At 38.2% G+C, this 12227-nt stretch overlaps 1 long non-coding RNA gene across 1 annotated transcript; it reads right to left on the bottom strand.

Annotated features, from left to right (window-relative positions):
• Window positions 1–6710: 6710 nt before the first annotated feature.
• LOC111268205 (uncharacterized) lies at window positions 6711–7556 on the bottom strand. Its single transcript, XR_002685071.2, has 2 exons — window positions 7335–7556; window positions 6711–6943 (listed from the first exon to the last, which is right to left on the bottom strand). It is a non-coding gene; the product is annotated as an uncharacterized LOC111268205 (long non-coding RNA).
• Between the last annotated feature and the right edge of the window lie 4671 nt (window positions 7557–12227).

Below are 12227 nucleotides of genomic sequence, written 5' to 3'. Positions count from 1 at the left end.
AACCACTCTGAGGCGGCGTGTAGAAGTCTTAACAGGAAGCTTAGCTACCAGAAATTAGATTAGCTCAAACTGAGTTTACCAGTACTCATTGAACTCGGAAAAACCCAGATTTATATATTCACATAGTGAGATGGGTTTCCAAAGATCTGTGCTTAAATACATTGTATGAATAGAATGTAATGGATCTGTGGTGTTTAAGAAGCCCCAGCGAATAATCAACTCATGCATACAGATAAAAAAAAATATCATGCGACTATAGAGGGAAATGTTTTCAACGAACCGCAGTTTGAGTTTCGACGGTGACGTAGAAGGTACACAACAGATAGCTGTTCGGAGTAATGTGTTCGTTGTTATGCGGGTCCGTCATTCTTACGTTACCACACTGCTATTTTAGGTAAATTTATATCGCAGGAGTCACAAAAATCAAAGTATAATGCCTGTGCCGCAATCCCGTTCTAATACATTTTGGAGGATACTTCATCTTTAAAGAGCTATGACCAATGTCACAAAACATACGTATACGAGTCTCTGCTTATAATTAGCTCGATAAGCGTTTTGAGTAACTGTATTAAAGTTACTCAAATGTGGACGCTCTCGAAATGCCTCAACAGCTCTCGGTAGCTCACTCCACCTTTCGACACGGAAAATAAAAAGATGTTAGTGGGAATTTGCATTATACCGACCTCCAGCGATAGCTTCAAAGTCAAAATGTCACATGTTTTACGTTCACTGCATTGTTCTAAACGGCTGACTTTCAGTATAGAACGAAGTATGTCTACGCTTGACTTAGCACGTAGATTACTTTATATGTCCCTAGATTTAATAGGCGAATACTCGAGAGCTCGTAGAATTTATTTGTCCTATTGTAAAAAAAACTCAGTGTCTTCATGACAGCCCTTTCCTTGCCATTGGACTGCTTACAATCGCAAACGAACGACTGTAGTCACCAAAATACTCTATCAGAATTGGTGAGAGCCATGCCGAAAGAACAACACTGAAGACAATTTATAAAAATTACGCCTAGTTTATGATCGCTATGGACCCCGCAATCACAGACTAAACTAAATTAATGTTTATACTCTTTTCCAGCTTTCCTTCGGGGCGTACGAAATCGCTATAAAGATTCTAGTTCCTAGCTTTTGTAATCGGGATGATAGCGAAATCATTTTTTTTTTCGATAAATTTTGATTGAGATTTGATTGATTTAAATTGAGATTCAATTAGGAGATTTACACAGAAGCTGCCGTACGACATTCCGTAGATGGCGGGCTTAAGCCAGTGACTCTTGGCTTTTTCAACTTCACCAAATATAATGCATTACATCATCTTAATGCTTGAGTAATATTAACTGCTGTCTTAGGTAAAGGAAAATGATATCACTGTATTCGCCAAGGCCCCTGGCAAATACAGTGTACGACGAAGTACCCCTTACGTGGTACACAAATAAATTATTAATTTGCTAGAAATAATCAATTTAAAACATTTGTCTCGTTAGCCATTAATAATTTTATCTCAAAATGTTTATTAAACATTTCTATAACATTGTTAAACATTAAATAATTAAACGTATTTGTAAACAAAAAGGCAGCACATTTAGTTAAATACCATAGCTGAGTGTAATTGACTCTGTCGGACCGCTAAGACGGAGGAGTCCATATCCTCAAAATCGGTTCTGCTAATATCTTATAAGCATAACGGATGATTACGGGTTCCGTCTCTTGCTCTTTGCGATAGAACGGCTAACGGCAACAAATCTGCCCGTTACGGAACCACCGTTTGTGACGATGATCGGCTGCCCAGAAACTCCGTTATGACCCAACGGCCCCGGCTGATTATTAGTCTGTACTACTGAAAGAAGAAGGTTTTCTGCTGTGAATACATTTCCGTTTAACGGAAAGATACCTGTCCTCTGAAATCCTCTAACGATATTTGTCATCGTAAATGGTATTTAGTATGCACGCTTAGCCAATCCTACTACACCATAGATCATGGTCCTCCTGCGGTAAATTAATAATAACGTTCTATTGAACTGTATTATCGAAAAGGGTTGTTGCTTATTCGAACAATGTAGAGGAAATATAGCGATGTGGAAGCCGTACTCGAAAGGATCGTAGTTAGGTTTGTATGAGCCTCGTGGCCCTCTAAGATTAGCAGAGATGGCTTCTCTGAGGGCCATCAATCGGTGGCAATGAAATGCTTAAGCCAATCTTCAAAGACTTGCTTTGCGATATACTCGGGAACGTTTTCAAAACTCTGGCTCCCAGCGGGTGTACCCATTAGCATATGGCCCTTGCAGTGCACCCACAGGAAACATGAAATATAACAAATCTCTATTTCCTCTTGCGGATAGCGAATATTGTAACAATGATTTTACATTTTTTTCGTGTCACTTGGAGAACTACTTATGTTCCACTGCACGCAATTCTATTTTAAGGGGGTCATTACTGTAAAAAAAAAAGGCTTCTCGTCTTGCTTAAAGATACGTACAGCAATGCTGTATCGTTCCATTAAAATCTTAAGATTCTTTATCGGAGCCCATTGCGTGCCTCAAAAACATATTTTCAGGTTGCTGCAAAGAAAGCTGATCGCACCATGCTCCAAGAGCCAATTCTTCCCTGCTTGACGGTCGCGCTGCCAACTATACGGGACGTTTGTGCTCAGTTAACTAGAAACTTGTACGCAATTGACCTCGACTTGAGAATGCTGTGATATGGCATAATCGTTACGCGTGAGATAAGCTATGTAGCTTCTAGACAAATATCGACGCAAAGATGGACATATGTTGAAGTAAGCCTATTTGAAGTACCAGCAGCTGCAGTTTCTAACGCAGCTTCAAGCTGTCGTAATAATGCGGTTTTGCACAATAGGGCTTCGTGCACAGTTTCGGGCTGCGTTCAGTCTTTCTTTCTTCTAGGCACCTTCTTAGACTCCAAGTCCACTGGCTGCTAGTTACTAGACCACTTTGTACGAAACAAGGCAGATCTCGGTCGTTCCTGCACGAGCGTTGATAACAAGGGCTACCAGAGTAGATTGCTTCATTCTATAGATAGCGTCCAGCGCTGGGCTATATGACCTAGCGCTCAAGTCATTTAGGACCGAAATACATTTCAAGATATAATTCACTCAAATGTTCGACGTACATTTGCCGGTAACATAGTGCAGCCTTCATGCTGAGCAATGAAAGTGCGACATAAGTTCACCGGCTAAATTCAAAATAGCACACACATCTATCTGTAGGAATTTAGGGAACATGACATTTAAATGCTCAACAAATTAGTAGCGTAGGATAATTTCTCTGATCAACATACCGCAAAAATATTTCTCTTCGACAACGCGCTCCACCAATCTGAGTTTCTCCCGAAAAGAATTTTGGGAAAGAAAGAAGCACGAAAATACTACGCATTAGTTCAGTATAACATATATACATGAGCTTAACATGGGGAGCAGTACTCAAAAACAATTCAATCATTCGGATTCCTCCTTGCAGTAAGCAATGGACGACAAAATGATACCGTCTCATATGGCATAGAACTCAATGTAATGACTTGAACAAAACAAAAAAGTATTTTTGGCGTTGAGGATGTAATTTTCGGCCAAACGAAGCGGTGGCAGAAAAGCAAGTTAGTTATTTTTTCACAACTGTTCAATGCAGTATGAAAGCTGTCTTATATAGCTCACCCTTTAAAATTCAGTCCAGCTCGAACCGCACTCAATCTATAGCCAAACAAAGCAAGCAGCTCTCCCCATTATCAGCATAACGTTTCAGCAGCCTATATGCTATTCGCGTTTTTTACGTGGGTGTCCTGTATATTAGAAAAACTTCCCAAGTTACATAATCACGCTCAGAAATGTGCTGTGACTATTTGTTTCGAGTGGAACAGCAGACGAAAAAATCCTTCATCTATAGTCGCGTATGTAAGCCTGCACCTCTATTTGTTCTGCTTGTATTTCTTATAACAGAGCCAATTTGTCTTATATTTATTGCAAACGGTTCCAAAGACAAAACAATAGGCGCTCTTACCCAAAACCAGCATGAATAAACTAATGGAGAGATCTGTATTAGCAATGAAATATTAACCGCCTATTATAAATTCTATTGATTACCAACAAAATGTTCCTCTCTAGACGCTGCTACCGGTACTATTATATCTACAAGAACCTGTTGTAGATCGAACACCAGTAAATCGTTTCATTTAAATGTTTAGTAATGTAAAAAATGTAAATTGTAATATAATTAGATATCTTCGATAGATATAGATACGAAATATTATTTATGCTGGGATGATCCAGGCCTGTGAAAATGGTTCAACCTTTTTATCACTTGTTTCCACTTCTGCGATTCCTCAAGTCCGGTTCAGAATGGCAGCTGTCGGCGCATCGATAAACCTATGATGGTGTAAATACGTTTACTTTTATTTACAAACGCATGTGATCGAATAGAGGAACTGTAATTTGTAATCCTCGATACACGACAATGCGGAAATTTTGAATCCGGTTAACCGTTTGAATGCCGCCAATACGGTGAAAAAATTCAACATTTCAGGGGCATTACCTGATCATAGGCTTTAACAAACGGGCTTACTTCTAGTTGCCCTTATTTCTATCATTTATACAAAAAAAAAATTAAAAAACTCTCAAATTAGTTTACTGTTTTCGAAAAAAAAAAAAAAAAAAAAAAAAGAAAGAAAAAAGGTTTAAACCTACTACTGAAGCCCCAGAAATCTCCTAAACCAGCATTATACTGTATTCTTGTAGCATTCACTATGTGAAATATAGTAAATAGCTAATTAGAATTCTAGTTAAAAGAAAAAATCTAAAAAAGAGAATTACATATTTTGTCTTCTGAAATTAATCTCAGTTCTTTGTCTTGCGTAAATCAAGTCGTTCCAAACTATTTTCAGCGATCAATTTAATTCCCTGATCGCTTTTTTCCATCGTTGATGCATAGTAAGCAAACAAATGGATGATTTCAAGTGCAAGACAGGTATATCGTTAGCCAAAAGGTTCTTTTTCATCGATGCGCACATTAACGCAGAAATTGACGGTGGAACAAATCTTCGTTAAGTGATTCGAGAGAGGAGCGAAATTTATGTGCGAGCGAGACACCGCGAAACCCCATTCGAATACCGCGGAAGGCAAGAGTACTCTAGTCGGCTTGCATCGCCCATAAACCTGATGCAGTGTATGTATTTTGACAATACCGTGGGGTCAACGAGAAGAAAGCTTTTTTGCTGACGTTGTTTTTACGTGTATCTAAACGCCCTACGATTAAGTGAAATCAATTTAAGCTAAACATTGATTTTCGCTTTGCAGGCCCAGCTTACTTGATTGTTTTGCGTTGGAACAAATTGGTGACCTATAATATGAAAGACGTATAAAATAGAATTTCAATTTCCAATAAACCAGTTCGTTGAAATCGACGAAAGTGCGTCGGTCAAACGATATTTTTAAATTATTAGCACATTGATAATTTTTTTTTGCAGGCAGGTTTTTTGGTTTGAAATTGACAGCAGGAGTAAATACCTTGTGTGCACATAAGAACTACTCAAGAGTTCTCCAACACTCACCATGGGTACCCATGAGAATCCTGGGGAACAGGAGACTGCTTATCAAAACGATGTCCTAAAAATCGGACCACTTAATTTTACTTGGAACAAATAGATCGTTCGACATTTTATTTTTACGCGCACATCAAATATCAGCTAAAACGATGAGCGTGGATAATTGCCGTGAACTGTTTATGCTTTGAAAACGCATAGGAAATTTACGAAGATACCAAGCTCGATTCTTATTATAAGAAACCTACAAGTAAACAAATAGATAACAATAGTAAATCTTCGAAGGTCAATACTATACATTGTTTTTGTCTAGTTAAAGCTACATAAAAGTACTCCTAAAAAAACTAGTTGATTGAATATTATGCTAAATATGAGTTACGTAAGTGGATTTGGCCTGAAAGGTCGAGTTCAGATGGAATACTGGGGGGTTCTTCAATACGCCAATGCGTCAGCTCACATCTCGCTGCTCCTGTAAATCTCCTGCTGGACTTTTCAGTATTCGTTTGATCCCAGCTCCGTTAGCAGTGTGTAATTATTGTAGTTTTTTTTTCTTTTTATTTGTTCTCAATAGTCAAAAGGCCTCCAAAAGAAAATATTTACGAAATCTAAATATATACGAGATCAGATAAAAATCGCTAAAGCTAAAAAGATATTGAACTGAAAAGAAAACATTTGACAAACAAGATTTGAATCAGTGATGAGATGAAATAGAAACCGCTAAAATGCAAGAAAGACATCGAATTTTAAAGAGTTGTTAAAAGAAAAAATTTATAGTTAATTATGGAATTAGACAAATAGAGCCAAAAAAAAATTGAATTTAAGAAATTTATTTAAATTGATGGTAAGAATAAAAGCACTAAAAAACTGATTAAATTTTAAAAATCTTCCGATGGTTAGAACTAAGCTGAAAAAAGGTGTTTTGCTTGGGTAGACAGGTTAGGTAGGAACGTGGAGCATATATATTCAGAATTTGAATATATATGCTCCGCGTTCCAGTCTTAGAGCTTCTTGACCAGGTTCCTTATATTTGGGAAAACGTATAACTAAGCAAGAAGTAGTTAATCTAGGTTGACTATAGCGTCCATCAAATAGTTAATTTGCTAGTTAAGTCCTGTTGTTGATGTTTATACTATCATTCGAGACACTGTCCTGTTTTAAAGGTATCTCTACTCTGTTTTTATTGTATCAATTTAATTCGTTCTTTCCGCAACATTATAGTTCCATTAGGTCCAAAAGGAAGCAGGATCTAGGACGCGCTATTTGGAGATTTGTCCATCGCCAATCGTCGTCAACGGCTCCACTCACAAAACAATAGCCATCAGTAACATCGCGAACAATCGGTAGCTGAAGATCCCTTTGCGATGGTCTTTTGAAATCACAGTTTACTTAAAATAAAGCAACATTTTTAGCTTTTAGACTCAAGTTAAGCTTTGGAACTACTACTTAAGTTTACGAAGACGTTACTCGTTCACTGACCAACATATGACGCACACCTAGTATGAAAACCCTACCGTAGATTTAATTTATTCACATGATAATCATGCGGCATTAGTGAAAACCCGCACACACTTATACCGACGTTAACGTATCTCTTCTAGTAGACACAAGTTCTTACAAGGAAAATTTCGATAACTTGTTCATACAATGAAAAAAAATTAGCGCATTGTAAAAACAAGTATCGTAATTAATGGAGCGCGCATCTTATTGACTGCCCGTAATCGCATCATGCAGTAGTTTAGTTTAGCACGCAATAGAACACACCACCTAGAGCCTTACAGTTCACCGCAGCTACGATAGGCAACCAAAATTTAAGTGTAGGCAGGCTTGCCTACAAACTTAGGGGCACGTGAGTTGGTTTAAATTCGAAACTGGGCGCAGGCAAGTTTCGTTCCGCGGCCTGCCGTTAGAAGCAATGCTAATCGGCAAAACCGGACCTGAACATCGCAACACCTTAGGTAAATATAGATTACAGATAAGTATACACGAAGCGTTGTGAACTTCTCGCCGAAGTTTACAACTAGTTCTATGCCGCACATGCACATGCATATGCAGCACGTCACGTACGGAGGTACCTTTGTTTGAGCGCAACCTATCTCAACTTCATGAAAAGTCACCCATCATTTCTTAAACTTCGTGGAGCTAACACTTCACTTATCATTTACATTTTAATGTGGGCAGGAAAAATGTGTGGCTATTTTATGAACGCTTAATTAATTCTGGATGACATACATTGTTCTTAGAAATAATTGCTGTCGGTCTATGAAGCAGATCTTATAGCGGAAACCTACGCATCGACCTACGTAACCGCGTTCGCAACCGTTACGCACCATAGAGTGGAGCAAGTATTTTGATATCAAACTAGTATATCGTTATTTTACTGATATTAATCACCTGTATTATCTGAATAAGCCATCAGCTGGAATATTTTCCTTAGACTATGTATGTATTCTTTCATTATCAAGTGTGAACCCACGATCGCTAAATTAGTGATTCTATGAAACACACTGCGTACGTATTTATAGTTCATTGTTCTGCGTTGGACTACTACCATAATTTATTAGGATTTGTAATAACATAAAGCCTGGTGGCACGGTCAAACTCGTGCAGGCAATCAGGTGTAATACAGTGTGTTCTACGGAAACTTTCTCCCATGTAGTTTCCATAATGTTGGAGGTGGAAGATCAAACAACGAGAGGTACATTGTGGGCACAGATTCTTTGTCCTAAAAGTACGTCCTGCACTGAACAACGCCTGTCAGTGTTCAACCGCCCCAAACACCTAAGAACTCTGTTCATTGGACCCGTATAAATAATTTCAGACGTCCCATTCAAAAATCCGCTTCCCTTTTCACCTAGTTCACTATGTTGAACCAGGCCACCCACACGCCTAAGGTTAAGAAAAGCGTTCCGTTTGAAGAAGTTAAGGCCAAGTAAATGTAAATACACTCATTAATAGGCATGTTAATTAGCAAAGATGAACTTGAAGAACGACATGTGCAGCTGTATGCGAACCAATAGAAACCAACAGATTAAAATCTGAACGCATACCTCGTGAATTCAGGTTGTACAGGGACAGATCATTTAAGCAGTAATCAATACATACAAATGAATGTATCTACCATACCTGAAATACGAAATTATGACGAGGACTCAAAAAATGAACCGTGCTTATTCTATCTAGCAAGAAATGGAAATGGAATACTTGAAGATAATCTGAATATGGATTACCTAAATATGGTAAAATCTGAGTGGATACCTCGTGCATTCAGGTTATAGAGGACAGAGCTACTGAAGCCGTGGCCTAGCTTGAGATATCCCAGTAAATAATACCATATCAGAATCGGCGACATAAAAAAATGTTGCTATTTTACAGCTTAAACTCATCTTTTCGTTCCTTCGTGCTGTATGAGAGTATATTTCTAAATGGAGGATGTATGTACAGAGAAAGACGATTGGATGAAGTGCATCCGTAGTTAAATCTCGCATGATTATTTCTATATAGATGCAACCCTGTAATAAACTAATCGATTGATAGTGATGATAAATAGTATACTAAGAAGTAAAATGCGACGTTACAATTCCTTTGCTGTTGATACCCGCGGAATTGCAACACTAGTCGCAATTATCTTGAAAATGGTTTGTCCGCGCTAGTTAATGTACCAGGATATGTCTGTAATGGCAAAATTTATACACAGAGCGGTTTTTCAGTCGGGATAACAATTAAGTGCAATAGCGCAATAAATTTTTGGATTTTTTGAAACCTGGAAGCCAAGAGCAACAATAATACATATAACTTTGCGGTCGAGCTGAGCGTCAGTTAGTACTCTACTTTGAATGTTATCCTTGTCCTTTAGCTAATGACAACAAAGTATCAATATTGTCGTTTCATCTATGAATGTAGCCAGAATTAATTGATGGAATGCGCTTCCCACTTTTAATCGTAGACAGCTATCAAAAGTGGTTAGTGTTACGTGATTTTGACATGTGTCGATATTGGAGTAAAGATGAGTAGTACCGACAATTTTTGAGGCGATTGTCTGTAAAGGTGTTGCATAAAATTAAAAGATTTTGGTGAATTTTAAGCGAATATCTGCGAAGTTCCAATGGAGCAGCAGTTCAGATAGAGAAAAAAAAACAGCCAAAGACAAATGTGTGTATATCGGCACCTTACGAAAGTAGAATTTTCCGACGATTCACACGTAGGCTGTTTTACCTGCAGAACTCTGATCGTTATCATTTGTTCGCCTTTTAGTCAAGCTCAAAGGACCACATATTACATTGTAATAGATATTTAATAAAGAGGATTTAGTTGAAAGGCAATGCCTGTATGTATGTATGTATCTTAACAGTACAGGTTAATTTAAGAGATATCAAAATACAGGATACAGTTACGTAAAGATATCAGGTTCTCGAATGTCCATTCTGTAATCTAATTTTGCAATCCTTTCTTGCCTCCCTTTTGCCTCGTTTCGGTATTATGTTCCTGGCGCATCCTGTACCGGTTACTTGTTATTCCTTTCTGAACATTTGGACCACAACTGCGATTGTAATGGATCAGAATATGACATAGCCACCGGAATCTCGCAACCGGCGTTTAGTTTTTGTTCCTGGCCAGCGTTTACCACAGAAGTCAATTTTTTCCGAATGCCGAGTCTAGTCTGACTGTCCAAAGTGGCCGAGGCAACTTAATCATAGAAGCCATTTTAAGGACAATGACAAACTTTCGTTCTCCATGTAACCCGCCGATCCCGGAAACGTCTGTTCAGCCTTTACTTCAGGCGTTACTGCCATAGTATCCAGATTCAGATAGCGATCTGCGCCAGTGTCACACTTTATTATCATCTTATACTTACCACATCTAGAGCCATTTCAAAGACGGGTACTAACTTCTACCGATGCGAATAGTATCAAGGATTACACGAATGCACAACAGGGGAATAAAACGCCGAACGGCGGCAGATGCTTCGTAGAGCAACATACGCCCTTCTGACCCGGTCCGCGAAATCCGAACAGCACACCTCAGTTACCTCTTCGTAAGCTCACTATCAAGGGAAAGCGTGAACGGAAAGCAAAAAACAACTAAAAAAAAATACTGATTATGATCGAAGCAGACGTAATCAGATTATATCGATTTGGCGCAGTGACTAACCCGTTTGTGTTGCGACATAGGGGCGATCTAGTGACGTTATCCTGTTAGCTGGAGCTACAGCGTTGAAAACCATACACGACAGGTTAGTAGGGTAGGGTCTCCAGAATGTTCGGCCGTATCTAAAATCAATCGGGAGTCAGAATAGGCCTAACATTTGGAGATTCAATTTGTCTATGCCTGCATACGTATATCTGACTCAAGTGCCTGCATTTGTCCTGGGTATACACGATTCTATGAGTGCAGTTCTTCCGAAATCACCCATTGAGTAATGCAATTCAATATATGACTTCTACGGTAATGGAACAATGTGTTTGCAGTAATAATTTTTTATGTAATAGATATTGAATTAATATTGCAAGTGATTTTAATATTCGTAGCCGAATAATTAGAGTCCAATACACTCGTTCAACACCTATTTTCAATGCGAAAAGAGGGAAGCTCCCTTAGTTCTAACAAACATGACTGACTTCTGTTAATGCATTGGGAGAGTGATGAAATTTTAATCGGTCGAACAATTTGGATTGTCAGAAATCGAGGAATTTCCCGGCAGTTGATCTGCGGGTGCTGGCATCAACTAAGGACAGAAAACACGAGCTGATTGCAAGATTACAATCTAGAAACCTGCTGAGAGATAAATGCCATAGTGGCATCGTCAGCTATGAAACCTTAAACAAGAGAGGGACAACTCAGATTGCCAATCAGGAAAATCAAGGTTTAGTTTGATCGTAACAAGTATAGAAACTGCGGGTAAAAAGAATGCATCTATGCTTGAGGGTTATCATGAGAATAAAATAGAAACAAATCTGGGGTAAAATGGTTTTAACAGCAGAAAAGAAGCGGGGATCCTTCACGGGAAAACGTTCGAAGAAGTGTTGATCGTTTTCTTGATAGGTTATCGTGTTAGAGTGCGTTAACTCCTCGAAATCTTGTGTGCCCATGGACACTATTGTAAAAACTTCGTTAGTTAGCCGATACGAACACCTTTAAAAGGAATAAAATTAGAAAACTGTACTTTATAGCTGATGACATTATACAAAAGAAATCCATTGAAAACTTATATTGATTCTCGTTAAGTAGCGAGCACCGAAAACTTTCGCTTAAAGCACCTGCATAACGACAACTTTACCTACTCTGTAGCCTAATCTATCCGCCTTTACCATCGGAAAAGTGATTCTGTGTCAAATCTTAGTGCAACCTTAGTATCCATAATAGAATCCAATGTATAGCTATTCGAAACGCGCATGATCTACGACATTAAGTACACTGCATAATATATATATATATATATATATATATATATATATATATATATATATAATGCATGCTCGCGAAAAATGCAAGCAATTCTGTAATGTAGCAAATGATGCGCAAGTTTTGTTTATCACACAGACGCTGAAAATAAAAAAAAACGTTTCAAACGTGCACTAGCAGCGTATAAATTTAAGAAAAAGACCCTCATCGTTTGTTGACAATTTCTATCTTTTAGTTGTAATAGCATGCGCAATGCAGCCTTCAAGATTT

Source organism: Varroa jacobsoni, unplaced genomic scaffold (genome assembly GCF_002532875.2).
Source record: "Varroa jacobsoni isolate VJ856 unplaced genomic scaffold, vjacob_1.0 scaffold_1264, whole genome shotgun sequence".
Classification (NCBI taxonomy): Eukaryota; Metazoa; Arthropoda; class Arachnida; order Mesostigmata; family Varroidae; genus Varroa; species Varroa jacobsoni.
This window is presented reverse-complemented; position numbering and strand designations above follow the sequence as displayed.